Genomic DNA, 18,923 nt, shown 5'->3' on the forward strand with positions numbered 1-18,923 from the left:
GGGTGCAGCCCGAAAAAAGTCCTGTAACCGGGAATGGGAGGATGTAATGAGGGTGGATGAGAGACGCAGATCTTTTGCAGAACGGAGTTGCCGAGTTGGGAGATATTTTGAGACAAGAGAGGAGATGTATGTTGGTGCAGCTTTGTTGATGGCCTTGTAGGTTAGTAAAAGTATTTTATATTGGATTCGGTAGAAGACAGGCAGCCAGTGTAGAGACATACAGAGTGATTCAACAGAGGAATAGCTATTTGCAAGGAAAATCAGTCTTGCCGAAGCATGCAAAATAGATTTTAGGGGTTTGAGTCTGTTTTTGGGAAGACCAGTAAGGAGGGAATTGCAATAGTCAATGCGGGAGATGATTAGTGCATGAATTAAGGTTTTAGCAGTGTCTTGTGTGAGATATGTGCGGATTCTGGAAATGTTCTTTAGATGTATGTAACATGATTTAGATATAGAGTCAATGTGGGGAACAAAGGATAGGCGTGAATCAAGGATTACACCTAGGCAGCGAGCTTGTGGGGTGGGATTTATGGTCATGTTATCAACAGAGATAGAAATGTCAGGTATGCTCTTGTTGGCGGGTGGGAATATTATTAACTCTGTTTTAGAAAGATTAAGTTTGAGTTGACGAGAGGACATCCAAGATGAAATGGCAGAAAGACAGTCAGTTACACGGGACAACACAGATGTCGAGATATCAGGAGAGGATAGATAGATTTGGGTATCATCCGCATAGAGATGATACTGAAAGCCAAAGGAACTTATTAGATTTCCAAGAGAAGCGGTATAGATAGAGAACAGCAGAGGACCTAGCACCGAGCCTTGTGGTACTCCAACTGATAGGGGAAGCGGAGCAGATGTGGCTCCAGAGAAATTAACAGTGAAAGAGCGATTAGAGAGGTAAGATGAGAACCAGGATAGAACTGTGTCTTGAAGACCTAGGGATTGCAGCGTTTGTATGAGAAGAGAGTGGTCAACGGTGTCAAATGCAGCCGAGAGATCCAGGAGAATTAGGAGAGAGTAATGGCGTTCAGTCTTAGCAGTGATCAGATCATTAACAACCTTGGTCAGCGCAGTCTCTGTGGAGTGTTGAGAACGAAAGCCAGACTGAAGAGGATCCAACAGGTTGTTTGCGGAAAGAAAGCGTGTGAGGCGAGTGTAGGCAAGTCTCTCTAGAAGCTTGGAGGGGCAAGGGAGCTGAGAGATGGGACGGTAATTTGAGAGAGAGTTTGGGTCGGAGTTTTGTTTTTTTAGAATAGGAGTAATCACTGCATGCTTGTATAGTGATGGAAAGATGCCAGTAGAGAGTGAGAGATTACAGATTTGAGTTAGAGGTGAAATGAGCACAGAAGACAGGGATCTACCAATTTGCGAGGGAATAGGATCAAGAGGACAGGAGGTAGAGTAGGAAGATAAGAAGAGCGTAGAAATTTCCTCTTCATTTGTGGGGTCAAATGAAGAAAGGGTGTCAGAGGGTAGTGGGAAGGAAATGAGCTGATGGCTTGTTGAGGAGGAGGATACCATTTCTAGTCTGATCTTATCAATCTTGTCCTTGAAGTAGGTAGCAAGATCCTGAGCACTGATAGTAGATGGAGGGTTCGGGGTGGGAGGATTGAGAAGATGATTAAATGTATTGAAAAGGCAGCAAAGAATAATATCATCATCATCATCACCATTTATTTTTATAGCGCCACTAATTCCGCAGCGCTGTACAGAGATTTCACTCACATCAGTCCCTGCCCCATTGGAGCTTACAGTCTATATTCCCTAACCCACACATACAGATTAGGGTTAATTTGTTAGCAGCCAATTAACCTACCAGTATGTTTTTGGAGTGTGGGAGGAAACCGGAGCACCCGGAGGAAACCCACGCAAACACAGGGAGAACATACAAACTCCACACAGATAAGGCCATGGTCGGGAATTGAACTCATGACCCCAGTGCTGAAAGGCAGAAGTGCTAACCACTGCGCCACTGTGCTGCCCGCACTTCACTTATGAGAGGACCACAAACTCCCAGAAATCTTACATTTAAATTTGCTAAACTTAGAAGGCATAAACTGTCTACATCATCACTGCCTGCAGGTAAACCTCTAGAGTCCACTTTTATATCATAAATGTCTGCAATGTGTGAGCTACACACATGTTCAGATGTGTTCCTTGCTTGATTTTGAACATCGTATTTACTTCCAATACTATTTGCACAAATATGATAATTATATCTGAATTACCTGTTTGTCCCTCCTATGGGTGATTATCATTATTTAAGATATATTTCTGATAGTTTGAAAGGAGGAGTGTCTAATCATTTAAGACATACTTTGACAACAAGGAGAGACCTGTTTAAGCCCATGTAGGAATCCCACAGAAAGCTCCTAGGAACCTTATACAAAAACTTTGTTTAAAGCACTTAAATAAAGTAGACTGTAAGCCACATTGACATAGGTGTACTATTTCATCCTACTGCTTGAAATAACAACTCGCTGCCTTAACTATCTCTTTCTCTGAGTATCAATAAACTCCAATTTGATACACACAAAGCAGATTCTCTGGTTACTGAGTGATTCCAGGTTCTAGTGTAAAGACCACCCAACTTAATTTTTGATCCAACTTTAGAGTCCAAAGCTCAGTCACTACCTTAGTGACAGACCATGGTATATTTATGTTTGCAATCCCCTCTATTCTTACATAATATATTTGCCTTTCTAGACTAGACATGTAGCAGAACTGTACTCATTGCTCTTTATCTGGCTTTTCAGCTTCAGCGTTGACTTCACTCCTCATCCAAGCACAACTCTGCCTATGTACACTTGATGAAGCTTTCAATAGGGGGAAAAATGCTTCAGTAAATCAGACTGCATTCTGAGACTATCCTCACTCCTGATAATAGGTTGACTCCTTGAGAGCATAGCCCCATATCTTTATTATAGCAGATCTGAAAGAGAAGGCTCTATAATTAATTATATATATTTATTATACTTGTCTTAGGGCCTGATTCATTAAGGATCTTAACTTGAGAAACTTTTTATTTCAGTCTCCTGGACAAAACCATGTTACAATGCAAGGGGTCCAAATTAGTATTCTGTTTTACACATAAGTTAAATACTGACTGTTTTTTCATGTAGCACAAAATAGAACATTTGATCGTTTATGCAATAAATAACATCTGTTTTGATTGCATCAAAAGACACTGCAGAATGAGCATTAAAATCGAACAGTGCTTTAAAGTTCTAAAATATTTAAATGAAAAGTTCATTGTTTAACCTTTAACTGATTTTGTTCATGCTCTATCATGCAGAGTAGTGGTGCAAATTGCATCTCACGAAACAAAATTCAATCCATACTACTTGCTCTCATTGGGTACTCTTCTGTGAAGTGTGTTAAAGTATATAGTGTGTATTGTGCTGAACACTGAAAGATCGTTTTATAATAATTTACAAGGAAGGAATTTATTACCCCATCTCTATTTAGACAGTCTGGAATCTGCTTTAGTTGAGTATTTGTTGTACACTATGACTTTTCTCCAACCTTAACAACTACTGGTTATAACTATTGTTTTGTAAGATTTATGGTATTGCTACTTTGATATGTGGAAGCTAAATAAGGATACTAGAGAGACCAGCATGCTAATCGCATACTTGCCAACTCTCCCGGAATGTCTGGGAGACTCTCACACTTCGCATGAGTCTCACGGACTCCCGGGAGAGTGTGGTAATCTCTCGGATCTGCCCACTTCCTAGTGAAGTGGGCAAAATTAGGTACAAAACATCGCAATTCACCAGGAATCGCAGCGTTTGGCCCCACCCCCGCTGTAAAATGACGCAATTTGTGTCATTACGTCACGGGATCGGGGCCAAAATGACGTGATTTTCAGGGCCCTTATCCCTGCACGCCAACTTTCCCCAGCAGGCTCCCGGTTCATACTTGCCATAAATTGCCAAGTATGGCTAATCAGACTGAGTAATATGCTATTCAGTCACGGGACAGCACCCCTTCTCACCACTCATTCAGCCCAGCACTGTCCCATCACCCTGCCCAGCCCTGTCCCATGACCCATCCACCCACCAACATCAACTCTCAGAAATAAGTGATGTTGTTCAGTTAGAAAACTGATGTACAGCAGGGAACAGACTGCTCACTTATGAGTGATGAGTATACTGGGCCTGACACCCCTGCCCACTCTTCTGGATTAACCTAAGAGAGAAGGTAACTGAAGTTGCTTGAATAATTTTAATCTGTTCAAAGTTCGATCACATTTGGCTGTTCAAGAGTCATGGTATGGTTATGAATTTGAGCAGGTTTGATTATGCAGTTCAAACATTACTGTGCTGGAGTTCAAGGCATACTTGCCAACTCTCCCGGAATGTCTCACGGACTCCCGGGAGAGTGTGGCAATCTCCCAGATCTGCCCCTTTCACTGCTCACTAGGTCTAAAACGCTGCGATTCACAGGGAATTGCTGTGTTTGTCCCTGTCCCCGCTGTAAAATGATAGGTTTTGCATCATTAAGGGGCAAAAGGACGCAATTTTCAGGGCCCCGCCCTCTGCACGCCCACATTCCCAGGCAGGCTCCCGGATCATACTTGCCATAAGTTGGCAAGTATGGTTCAAGGTTCACCATGTGCATTTGAGATTCAGTGTTCACATTGGAAACCTGTTTAAAATACAATACAATGTAGCTATTAAGCTTGAACCAAACAGACTAACATGCTTTTTTTTTAGCATTTACTACTAGCGGTGTCAAGCCACAATTTTACAATATGTTTGGAGCGCAAAACTTCTTGAGATGTGTACAACTCAACATATATACTTTTTTCTTGCATGCATCTTTTTCCTACATGTGTTCCTTTAACCTCTAAATGAACCCCTCGATGTTTAGGCCGCTTACATGTATACAGAGTACCCACTTTGACTTTACAACTGCATGTTTTAACATTATATTTTAAAACTCAAAATATGACATTTGATGCTTAAGACTCCCATCAATTTTGATAAATGTTTATTTTTAGCATCTGTATTAATGATCTAGCATTTAAATCTGATCTTTTTAGCATGTGATTTACAATGATAAGTAAACCAACTGTTCATCTCTAGCATAATCCCCAGAGACACAGGATGCTTACTAACTTACTAAACTTAGGAAACATGCCATGGTTGACAAACAGTGCAAGGCCCTGTATAGCCAACTGCTCATTCTTGTGTAAAGTACAACATGGCACCATTACTGTTTAATTGTACACCAGCAACAAAATTCATTAAAACTAATCTCTGCTTTCCAGACCAATACCCTAGTGCAGTAATTGCATCTTACATTGGTTTAAAAGGATTCTAGATGACAAAATGCAAGTACATACAGAACAATAAACCTAATTCACCATCTATGCAGAAATAAGCTAAAAGGTAATCTAACCAATATAATTGGCACATTAATACACATTACAGTTTATTATGTTTTCTTTTAAATACTGAGGATTAAAGAGAAAATCTGTATAGTGTATCCTATATATGAAAAATTGTAGAATAAAATTAGTTACTATGGGCCTGATTCATTAAGGATCTTAACTTAAGAAACTTCTTATTTCAGTCTCCTGGACAAAACCATGTTACAATGCAAGGGGGTGCAAATTAGTTTTCTGTTTTGCACATAAGTTAAATACTGCCTGTTTTTTCATGTAGCACACAAATACTTGATAGCTTATTTGTACACTGACATTTAAAGTTGATATTTGTGTACTACATGAAAAAACAGGCAGTATTTAACTTATGTGCAAAACAGAACGGTTTTCAACATACGTTTTGCACATACATTTTTCTCACCAAGTCAATCATTACAAAATAGCTTTTAATTATTTATTTTTTTACCATTTTCTCATCTGTATACCATAAACATAGACTGGGGAATTAACATAAATTACTAATAACATCTATGTTTATAAAGTATATCTTTAATTGTGTTTAAAGTAGAAGATAAAATGACATTTGAGATTTAATGACTATAATATTGAGAAGCATACATTGTAAAGTAACTGACCCTTGAAACTAAATTGTAATTAGCAGCAATATTAGAGATTAGTGGAGATTAGTCAGTCGCTGATACTTCAAGGTCGTTGTAGGTCAATCTGTGTATTATTGTACAAAATACGAACACATTCAAGTTTAATAAGTCAACCACCTCAACTACCTCTGCCTCTGCTTAACTAGAATTATCTGGGAACTAGTATCTGGTTTATGCAATCCTTAATCCACTTTAAGGGGAATATTCGCCCGGAAAAAGTATTACCGTTATTACGGTAATACTAAGCCGGATTTCAGCTCGCAGCTCCCTGAGTCGCGAGCTGAAATCCAGCGTGAAATGAACAGTAATAACGGTATTCAGGGGCAAACGCAGAATTTGCAGAGGGGGGTTTCAACACCATGCCACCAGTGGGCGTGAGCAGCATGCATGGGGGCGTGGCAATAATTTTAGACAGTGCTTGGCTGCTCTCCAACTCTTCCTATCCCCATAATATACACGGGCAATGCTGCGTGCACTACTGTTAGGTGCACAGAGCTCTCTCTTTTCAAGCAGAGCTGTGTGAAGTGGGAGCAGGGTCCAACCACCTCAATTATACAGTGCCCCATGCTTGGAGGGGGGTTTTCAGGCACTAGGAACCCCATCCCCCCCCCCCCCCTCGGTTTGCCTATGGCATTTATGTGCACTATTACCGTAATGACGGTAATAGTGCGCGGGCCGCGTTACTTTAGGCAGTAACGCCAACAATTGAAAATGCCCCTAACAGTCAATTAAAAAACAACATATACACAAAACTGAGTGATTTTTGAATGTGTAAATCTTTTTGAACATGTGATAGTGGCAGAAACTAGATAATAATTTATTATTTTTATAATCACCATAAATTATGATCTAGGATGTTAATGCAACTGATTTTTGTTAGTGAAACTATGTCAGTGAATAGCAATTTGCTGAAAAATAGGCATACTTGCAATATAGATTTGGGCCTGGAGTAAACTGTAGACAATCTAATGCTTTTTACATAATGAACAACAATGTTTATTATTCACCACACACAAGTTAAATTGTCCCTGTATTATAAAATGTGTTTGACACATTAGAATTTACAGTGATTAAATGTATAAGACACAAATATTCAGGAAAAGCTGAAGTCCTGGGCTGGCTTCTGTTTGGCAGGAATTGTACTTTGCCACCTATCCCTACAGCATCGTCATGGAATGTGAGCTGCCTTGATCTGACAGCTATACTTAAAATACAATTCTAAAGTTTATTAGTTTAGTTATCACTATTTCTATAAAACTTCTAAATTCATTAATAAACTGAAAAATGCAGCTCAGCTTACAATCAGATTTACCTGTTTCTCCGCATTCAGGAAACTAACTTGCCACTGTTTTTCCTTTTTTTCACTGAACAACAAAGTTATAATTTTTAACTAGCTGTAAATTATTCCCAAAGCTGCATGAGGTGTATGGAATAATGACAGTACAGCTTTTTAAGATCACCCTCATCTGTGTCATTGATATGCATTTAAGCCAGTGTATAGTTGCTGTTATTATTTGCATCATTATTCAATATAAGTCAAATGTTACCAGCCATTTTCATTTTTAATTTAGTTAAAATTTTACTGGTATAGTCTGTCATATATTACTTTTTACCATGTTATCATTTTAGTAGTGACAGTGGGCCTGATTCATTAAGGATCTTAACTGGAGAAACTTCTTATTTCAGTCTCCTGGACAAAACCATGTTACAATGCAAGGGGGGCAAATTAGTTTTCTGTTTTGCACATAAGTTAAATACTGCCTGTTTATTCATGTAGCACACAAATACTTGATAACTTATTTGTACACGGACATTTAAAGTTGATATTTGTGGGCTACATGAAAAAACAGTCAGTATTTAACTTATGTGCAAAACAGAAAACTAATTTGCCCCCCTTGCATTGTAACATGGTTTTGTCCAGGAGACTGAAATAAGAAGTTTCTCAAGTTAAGATCCTTAATGAATCAGGCCCAGTGTGACTAAGCTGTATTACAGATTAGATATTGAGATCCAGTTTCTGTACACTGCGATTATTGTTATGTAAAATATACAGTAGTTTTGCCTGAAGTCATAGAAATTCTGTTTGCTATGATTCAGACAAATTTCAGCATAGAGTGTAAGGTTTGCTGTAAAAAAAATTGTTTCTAAATTCTGATTTCAATCATCAATCTATGCAAATCAATGCATTGATTTGCTGTGATTCACGGAACACCAGCTCAGATTTGTCCCACCTGTAATCTCTGTTGGGGCAGCAGGCAGCACCACATAAGGAGAAATAATGTCTGTATAAAAGGCTGGCACACCTTGCTATAAAAAATAATGGAGGATAGGTACTTGCACAAGCCATTAATTCTCAAAATGATACAGATTCATCAAACCTGAAAGGTATTATTTCTGAAGATATAATTTTTGCTAAGTGGGCATTTAAGGAAAATGCTCTGTGATGTGTCCTGATGAACTTTTCCCCTCTGTCTAATACTTCCATCAGTAATGGTTGGCAGCCATAGCCATGGTATGCTTGGAATTTCATGGAATTATAACAAAATTATGACCGGGCATTTACAATTGCACTTTGCAATTATTATCAGCAGCTTCGGTCCCAGAATGATCAACATGTTCATAATAATGAGCTTAACATCACCATTATCTAGGAGAAAGCACCGCATGTATAATTAAAAGCTTCATTTGTGTTTTTTGGAACTGTCATCTTGTTTGTCAGATCTTCCATGTTTCGATATGGTGAATTAGGGCCAACATAGCAAAATGTGGGTAAGATCATGGCAATGCCATTCTTATCACCCAGCTCCCCCCCAACTCTTCTCTCAATAGAGCAAGGCAAGGGACCTTTCCTGAGCATACATGGTCCATAACATTGTAGATCTCAGCCCCATAGAAGGCTGTCTTCAGCTGGGGCTGGTTGTGGATTTGGCAGTGCAAGAGCACATTGCCTGATTTTATATGGAATATAGTGGAATTCAAGTACATTTGAGCTTGAATCCCACTGCTTTACAATTTAGCCTCAGATGGTGAGCAAATGTTTAATGTAAAGGAGTTGCCTAGTGGTGAGAGGTGTTACTGCATACAATTTATTGAATAGACTTTCTCACGTGCAGTCAATGCTATTTTTCTACTCTGCAAGGATACAAGTCAGGCAGTTTAATTAGAGAAAAGAAAAAGGCTTTTTTCTCTTTTTCTGGAAGAACTATTATCTCCCGCGAAAAGTGATAATCAAATAGCTCTCTTACATTATAAATTGTGCAAAATGCAAATGTACAAATACAGACCAGAATGGTACTGCACAAAATACCAAAGCATAAGAGAAATTTTAAAATTGTATCAATGGATCTTTGCAACTCTGAAAAACAGTCTATTCTTCTGCAAAGGTTGATTTGCAAAAAAAATTTCAGACAACACAGCTTCTTCTTTTCTACTGAGAATATATCCACAGTATATTACCTCAACTTTTATCAATATCAAGCTTTCCCGTTTGTATTGTATAGTACGTACTGCTGAACCCAATATAATATCTGTTATAAAACGTCTACATGTCACTATTTCAGGTATTATATTACCTGTAAAATCCTAAGTGAAATCAAAGGAATGTAATATGAGAGGTGAAATAGAACCACATTTTAACAGCACTGAAAGTCATATAGAACTAAGACTTTTTGTAAGCATAGAACTTTCAAACTTGATAGGCCACACTAAATGTATGCACAAATTACTTGCATTGTTAATTAAGTCACTGGTCTGAATTCTATTGTCCAATCCGATTGTCTTAATGTGCAACATTCTTATTTATAATTGGTTAAACATGCAATTGCTTATGCATTCAAACTTACCAGTAAACAGTAAAAAAAAAATAACACTGGTAATTTAGATAATCTATGTATGGAATTAAAACATATTTTGCAGTATATTGAATATCTGCATACAAAGAGCCCAGAGGTAGAATTATTTCAAACATTGATTAAACAGTATGGTATCAGGGAAATGATGTGTGTTTCCAAGCCTTGTACCAGGAATCTCAGCATCTACAGGTCTGCTGTACAATAGAGTGTGATGATCTGCTGGTCAGGGCTCTCATCCTGGTAGTCAGCCTGAGAAGATGGATATCGCTGTGTGCATTTCAATTTTTTTATGTGGACTGATTTGTGCTAGTAGTCAGGCGCTTAATGTAATATAGAGACTCAGAACTGTTCCATGGAATAATCGCCTCATTCCTCATTTGGCCACAAAATGTTGTACGTCCTGCTGGTCGAATATGGCCTTAAGGGTACCCAGTCCTATTTCAACCACACCAAACTGTTGAATGACCGTCGTCGTCCCATCTCAATTCATAGGCAGGAAATTGCGGAAAAAAATGCAAGTTTCCAAATATAGTGTAAAATGACCAAAAAATGGTAAAAGCAAAAGCAGAACTCAAAGTTTGTATCACCAAAACTTCACACCTCTGAAAAACAGCCTGTTCAGTTGCAAAATTTGATCTGTGCAAAATTCCACTGCACCTTCACTCCTCTCTACTGTGTATATAAATGCTGGACAAGTATATACTTAATTTTTTTTCATCATTTGGGTTTTGACTTAAGTTTTGCATGGTTAACCTGTACTTGCACTTACTGAAATAATAAGTGCTGTTATGTTAAACTGTTTACATTTTTGATAGAGAGCAAATAATGGAAACTTTTATATTTTGCTGTCGTATTAGCTTTTTCTATTATATATAATCTAAAGTCGCATTACTTGCTATTCAAAGTAAATACAGCATGAGTATACTATAGACAATGTACAAACCTTGCTTTACCGATCTCCCCTTTTCCTTTCTGTTGCTCAACCAAATGAAGAGAACTTTCAACCTAAGAGATAAGCTTTTGTACTCCTGAGGCCATTTGATGCTGTTTACAGCAGTATGTGCTAGACAATCAGTCAGCGATAATATATCTGTAAAATGAATGATAAAAAAAATCATTAACTTGGAAAAATGTTGTCATAGATAATACTTTGTTAATAATCTTTCATTTGAAAATAAAATATAAGGAAGTAAACGGCAAGTTAAAAGTTACCTAATCAGGTTGAGTATGAAGTTCATAAAGAAAACATTTACATAGTTCACAAAGCTTCTACACAAATCTATTTTATTAAAAAAAAATGAGAAAGCTCAAATTTATGTGTTTACAGTATTAGGGTCATATAGATGACTGTATATGTATCTATAATTTGCTGTTACCACTAAGAAAGTATCCACCATGCAAAGCAAAGCAAATACTCAATAAATTCTCCCAACATTTAGAATAACAATAATCTTGTATAACCTCATTAGGTATCCAGGTTATTTCAGAAATAATGGGTATAATGCAATGGTATATTTTCTTCTATACCATGAGAGAGTTATGCAACATAAAGATACATTAAACACAGTTGCCTAGTGGTTAGCACTTCTACCTCACAGCACTGGGGTCATGAGTTCGATTCCCGACCATGGCCTTATCTGTGTGGAGTTTGTATGTTCTCCCTGTGTTTGTGTGGGTTTCTTCCAGGTGCTCCAGTTTTCTCCCACACTCCATAAACATACTGGTAGGTTAATTGGATGCTATCAAAATTGACCCTAGTCTCCCCCTCTCTGTCTGTGTGTGTGTGTGTGTCTATATTAGGGAATTTAGACTGTAAGCTCCAATGGGGCAGGGACTGATGTGAGTGAGTTCTCTGTACAGCGCTGCGGAATTAGTGGCGCTTTATAAATAAATGATGATGATGATCATGATTAAATTGCCATGGTTGCAATCCTTGCAGATATATTTCAGAATAATAATTGACAGCATATGGAAATGCAACAAAAATGTAGAGGTCTGGGTTCACAGTTTTACAAGCAAGGTCATTAGCATAGGATAACTAAACTTTTCATTTCACAGTCTCTAGTGAGGTACACATGCCGTTCATAACCTTAGTTTACCAGGCCTACTCGTTATGAAAGCTTGGACACTCCTTAGCCATCCATGACCTTGCTATTTTGCCACTCTGGTCAATGAAAGTAAATTCAGTAGGTATTGATGAGACCACCTGTTCATTTTCATCTTTAGCCCAGATAGAGACATTCGAGGGGTATACAAAGGGATGGAAACACCAGTACTGCTAATACAACAGGTCACGTCATACCAAAACCTATTGACTATTGTAAATTCCAATAGTTGAAGTTCAGGAAGACTTTTTAAAAAGCCAGATGTGCCCAGTGTTTTATTTACCATATAGATTGCCTAGATACATGTAAAAGGGTTGCCCTTATAGTAGGGCAGCATATGCAGTATAGCTTTATGTTAATTTTATTTACTTTTATCAACTAGTTTTCTACATGATCATTATTAACCACCTATTTTACAAACACAATTGGAGTCTGTGGGCTAGATTTACTAAGCTGCGGGTTTGAAAAAGTGGGGATGTTGCCTATAGCAACCAATCAGATTATAGCTGTCATTTTGTAGAAGGTAGTAAATAAATGAAAGCTAGAATCTGATTGGTTGCTATAGGCATCATCCCCACTTTTTCAAACCCGCAGCTTAGTAAATCTAGCCCTTTGTGTTAGTGCCTCGTTGGTTTATATTTCTGCTCAGCAGTCTGCTTGTATTGAGATCTAATTGGGGAGGGACATGGTGCTTGTTTATTGCTATTATCAAAAGAAAGTTAGTGGCTAATGAGTTATTGAAAGGGTTTGGTGCTAACAAATTGGTGCACTACCACAATTATGTGAATATAATGAAGGAAAGTTGTGAGTTAGTGAGTTAAAATTATGACATTAGGAAAAGCTATAAAAAAACAAAACATAATAAAACAGATGAAAGGATGAAGCACCTTAAATGTCAGTTACATAACACAAAAGGATTCTGCTATATGACATTTTCGTTAGTAAATATCCAAGTGAAAACATAAGGAACATAAAATCATCTAAAGGGATTCAATATGAACCATTGTTTGCTAGAGAAAAGTAAATGAAAATATGTTACTCTATGTTGTTAATTGAGTTGAATCTAAAGTATTAAAAGTAAAATGCATTATAAATCCTAGCCATAAAAGTCTTTAAATGAGAGATCCAAATCAACCGCATTATGAAGCAATAATATCAAAAGTGCTGCAAACAAGCTAAAGAAAAATGGTCCAGGTGAGGTTTCCAAGTGAACTCACTAATTCTGTGAGAAGTGATTGAGGACTTTATCTATTAAAAATTGAAAGGAATAAGAAAAAAAGAAAAAAAATCAACTATATAAACGTGTTAGTGAAATATATGCATAGTATCGTAACAGAACATTGCCACAGACAATTCAAGCAAACAATTAATCACTTACAAAAATACCACAATGACAGATATATTTACCACTGGACGATATGGAATTATCATGCGTGATTATCATGATAACGGAAGACAGGAAGAGGCTGTGAAGAATTTATGAATAGTAACTTGTGCAATTTAAGAAAAAAATCCTGTTGGGAGTGGATAGCTACATAAGATGCCTTTTGCATACTGCTTTGCTAGGGGACGTCCTTAATTTGGCATCCAATGGGAAAAATGTAATCCAGGGGAATTTTTGTAATCTATGGGAAATTTAATTTGTAATCCACAGTATTTTAGTGTATTTTATTAGAAATATTCATTATATAATCCAAAATAATTCTTGTAATCCATAGGAAAATCTTATCCTTGTAATTCACAGGAAACAAAACCCTCAGTAAAGTATGACTTGAACTTCATTGCTGGGAGCATCACTGGAGAATGTCTGTGAGCTTGATTGACTGGGACTCTCAGTAAATCAATCAAAAGTGGTTTCCCACACTCAAGGACTCCATGCCTTATCACACATAAATTTAGATCAAATTAATCTCTATTGATGTGGGAAAAAAATAACAGTGCTTATGACCTCCATTGATATCAATGGCTCATTCATTTGAATAGCCTATTCATTTGTACATGTAACACACAACTTAATTGTAATTAATATGAATGAGCCATTGGCATAAATGTGTCAAATGCAGCCCGATGATGGTTAAACTATGTGCTACTTATGTATGCTCCCATAGAGATCAATGGAGTTTTCAAGTAGTGTGACATGCTTTGAATACACTGAAATGGAACAAGCAGCATCCAAAATATGTGATGGTCTGTGCATAACCAGAAAAAAATACAGCAGTTGCTTAAAAAACAAGGGGTAATGTCTGAGTCCTCCTGGAATGTGTAAAAGATAGCCACAGCCTGTGAAACGATATCAGTTGATGTTAGATACTTGGCCCAACAGCTAGGAAAAGTGTAATCAATATATCTGCATAGAACACTGTGTTGCTGTTGGATCATGGTCACAGATAAAGTAGGCAGCTTAAAGGGTCTCCGAAGCTATAAAGAGCCAGGTACTCTTACATAATTGTTTGTATTCTTCTAGTTCAGCATTGTTATAGTTGAATAGTATACAGAACCAATCCCATAATGATTGGGATAATATTTGAATGAAAATAGTAATTATTACTCAAAGCAGAGTATGAGGGCAGTGATCTATAAATACCCTAGATGATTAATTGTTACACATTTCATAATCTACAGGTTTGATGTTAGAATATATATATATATATATATATATATATATATGGGGCAGCACAGTGGCTAAGTGGTTAGCATTTCTGCCTCACAGCACTGGGGTCATGAGTTCAATTCCCGACCATGGCCTTATCTGTGAGGAGTTTGTATGTTCTCCCCGTGTTTGCGTGGGTTTCGTCCGGGTGCTCCGGTTTCCTTTCACACTCAAAACATACTGGTAGGTTAATTGGCTGCTAACAAATTGACCCTAGTCTGTGTCTCTGTGTGTGTGTATGTGTATGTTAGGGAATTTAGATTGTAAGCTCCAATGGGGCAGGGACTGATGTGAGTGAGTTCTCTGTACAGCGCTGCGGAATTAGTGGCGCTATATAAATAACTGATGATGAGGATGATGATATATACATATATATATATATATATATATATATATATTTACTTGTAGAATGGCTGAAAGCCAGTGATGGCTGCATAGTTAGTGTGTATAGCTCTAAGTGTATAGTTACAAGTGTTAAAAAATGTAAATATACTGAAGTTAAACAGGAGGAAATAGGAGAAGAACATTCTGCCTATTACCACAGCTACACAAGGACAACAGTCAGTGTTTACCTGAAACTCCATATTTCACCCCTGATGTTTCCATCTCTCCCTGGCTACAAGCTTAACACAACATGAAGACTATTTTGGACTCTGATCTTATTTTCTTCTCAGCTCATGAAAGTTTGTTTTATCAGTCAGTTTATTTTCCCTGCAACATGCCCTCTGTTCAATCAGCCTTCTGTACTACTTACTCAGCCACTCCCTACCCATGCTACAGCTGCTTCAGTCCTTTATCTCATCATTACACTTTCAATTCTACTCAAGGCTTTGTCTGCCATCACAAGTATAAAGAAATGAAACTGAGTTTGAACCACTCTCCTCTCTCATGATTCTGCAATAACTCAGCTACTCCATCACCTGTACCTTATTACTCTCCATTTAACACTTCCACCTACTCCCGCACATGGCTTCCCACATCATTACTCCATGTTATCCAGACATCCAGAAATAAACTACAATTACTGCCGCCTCACTCTGCACTACTTCTCTGAATGCACAGGACATTGCAACTAGGCAATTCTTTTAATTCCCTCATTGTTTGCTACTTTACTCATAAATCCTAATGTATGCCAAATTATTTTTCTTCCTCTCCTTTCATGGTAATATAATGAGGGACTATATAATCCCTCCCCCATCCTGCAACACACACCTCTGTCCACATTGCCCGCTTCATTACTTTACTCACTTTTAGTTAACACTCATGAACTGTTGTCCTATTTAAATTTAATTGTTTTAACAGCCTCACCCTGTTGCCAGAAACAAACAGGACAACCATCTTACCATCATAATTCCTATCCCTGCTATTAGCTGATGATATATCACCTATTCCAGTTCCCCCTCACTTCTCCCACACAAATATATCTGAACACTACAGAAATCCAGCAAACCTTGGTTGCCTGTTTTCAACGAATCCAATATAAAATTCTTCTACTAAAGAGACCATCAACAAAATTGCACCAATATACATCTCCTCACTTGTCTCAAAATATCTACCAACTCGACACCTCCATTCTGCACAAGATCTGCATCTCTCTTCCACTCTCATCACATCCTCCCATTCCCGGTTAAAGGATTTTTTTCGGGCTACACCCACTTTGTGGAATTCCCTCCCTCACACAATAAGACTTTCCTCTAGTCTTCAAACCTTCAAGTGTTCTCTGAAAACCCACCTTTTCAGGCAAGCTTATGATATTCCTCAACCACCATCTTAATCTCCCTAGGTTACCCTATTATCACCCTCTACATAGCTAACACAAGACAACAACTCTCTGACCAACATTGCTGTGTGACTGATCACACAGCCCACTCAATACTTTTTACCTTTGCATTCTAGCTGGTCCAATGTGCAATATGATGTAGCACATGCCTTTGTGTTCCAAACTCCCATTGTCCCATAGATTGTAAGGTTGCGAGCAGGGTACTCTTACCTCTCTGTCTGTCTGTATCACCCAGTATTGTTTTATTAATGTTTCTTCCCAATTGCTACAGAATTTACTGGCGCTATATAAACAAATGTTGTTGATGAGGATGATATATATATTTATATATGTGGCAGCAACCCAAATATCTATGGGAGACAACAAAGGGAGACAATTTTATAGAATGAGAGATGGATGATTAGGTCAAACATAATTCAATTTTGAGGGTACCCTACATAAATGAAACATACAGTTGTCCTTAGAACAGGACTTTAAATTGTGGTTTGCAGTGTCAGTGATGTTTACTGTTGCAGTAAATATTTTTTTCAAAAATGTTTATGAGCATATTTTCAAGGCTTTCTAAATGCAATTTACAATCAATGGTAGAAAATATATGCAATTTGCATTTCAGCTTGTATATTCAAGCAATCTACATGTATGTGTAAAATAGATTATCCAACCATTGGCTGTGGAAATTCACCTGTGCTTTAGAATTTTCTAAAGCTGGTTATAATTTTTTTGCCCTTGTCAGAAGGTCAGCCAAGTCTGTGTTCCTAACAAACTACTGAATATTCCAGACTGGAATGGAAGCCACAGCAAATACAATTACCTAATCAGAGCTTCACATTGACAGTTTCTTTTATTTTCCCAAAAACAGCATTGCTGGCAAAAGAAAAAAATAATATTTTAAAAGTAACTTTATAAAAGTTTAATAAAATTACATTTAAACATAAAGGGCTAGGTTCACTAAAGAGCGGTTTCAAAGCTGACACATTTACTAAAAGGGGACCAGCCAGTAAAGCGTCCAGAATAAACATTTTTTAAAACCACAAATTATAAATCGCGATCCTGATTTTAACAATGATGAACATACAAACAGATGGATTTACCAAACTGGCGTTTGCAAAACTGCCACCAAACCACCATCCAAATGGCCAAAATGAAATAGGTGATTGTGGGTGGCAAGACCTGAGGAAATTACATTCAATTGACATGTATGCAGCTTTGCATGTGATGGAGACAGAAAGGAGGGAGGAGGAGGATGATGATGAACACCAGCCCCAAGCTCCAGGGAGGCCATGCAGACCACAGGCAACCCATGTTTTTGACATTGGTTTAAACCTGGACTCCCTGTCTGATCAGGAAGTAATGCAAATGTTTCAACTTCACTAACCTCTTGAGCTTTATGAACAGATGTGAATTGATTTGGAGCCTGAAACATATCACTTCCATGCAGTGTCTGGGCTGTAGAGATTATTGTGTGTTGTCCACTTTATAGCCTCAGGCTCCTTTCAGTCTGTGACCTTAAGTGGTAGGGATAACATAGGTGACATTTTTTAGGCCCTTTTCTCATACATCTATGTGCTTCCCAGGTCAGGAGTCACAGTGGCATGAGCTAAAGTTAGCTTTCTATAGGCTCTCAGAGCTACCTAATGTCTTGGGAGCTATAAATTGCACTCATATTGGTCTGAGACCATCTCAACAAAGTACAAAGGTTTTCATTAATCGCCATCACTACCACTCCCTGAATGTGCAGGTGGTCTGTGATGCTAACAGGCATATAATAGTGTTATAGGGCCTGATTCATTAGTGATCTTATCTTATCTTGAGCAAAAGTTAAGATGCTTATTTTTAAGACGAAATGGGGAGATAAGAGTGAAGTTAAGATAGATTTTCATTCACTTACACAGTGGATTTTGCTTCTTATCTCCCTTTTCTGAGCATGCACGGAGTGGATTTGCTTAAGATAAGCAAAAAACGGCAGATAAGAACACTAATGAATCAGGCCCATAGTGTTTATTCTTATTCATATCATGACAACTATATTCTGAAGCAGTCCTCTATGCCGAGTTATGCTTCACATGTGCTAACTGCTGTAGATGTGCATTCAATGTAAGCTAATTTATGTGTCCCATTTCCGGTTATTCAGAATATGGGTGTCACTCCTGGCTGATGAATCCTCTATTGCATCCGCAGACTCCTGCCCAGCACAAATATAATGAGGCACAAAAAGCCACTAGAGGTGTGATAGAATGTACCTTTGGACAATTATTATTATTATTATTATTATTATTAATAATATTTATTTATATGGCGCAACAAGGCATCCGCAGCGCCGTACAGAGACAAACAAAATTACAATACAATGGGAGACAGCACAGTACAGTAAACACAGCAACTCAGTAAGCTCAATGCACAGCTAGAGAGGGCGGGGAAGGGGGAGGGAGGATCCGCAAATGACGGGGCCCAAGAAGGAGGGCGCGGAAGACAGGGAGACCCCC

At 37.9% G+C, this 18,923-nt stretch overlaps 1 protein-coding gene across 1 annotated transcript in view; it reads right to left on the minus strand.

Moving 5' to 3' along the window:
• LOC142143417 (maltase-glucoamylase-like) overlaps nt 1-18,923 on the minus strand; it is a 191,734-nt gene that overhangs the window by 149,578 nt on the left and 23,233 nt on the right. Inside the window, exon 2 of the mRNA XM_075201251.1 lies at nt 10,849-10,995. The gene's annotated coding sequence lies outside the window, so the exon portion shown is untranslated. The remainder of the gene's footprint in view (nt 1-10,848; nt 10,996-18,923) is intronic.

The sequence above is a fragment of the Mixophyes fleayi genome, chromosome 3, assembly GCF_038048845.1.
Source record: "Mixophyes fleayi isolate aMixFle1 chromosome 3, aMixFle1.hap1, whole genome shotgun sequence".
In the NCBI taxonomy this organism is placed as follows: domain Eukaryota; kingdom Metazoa; phylum Chordata; class Amphibia; order Anura; family Limnodynastidae; genus Mixophyes; species Mixophyes fleayi.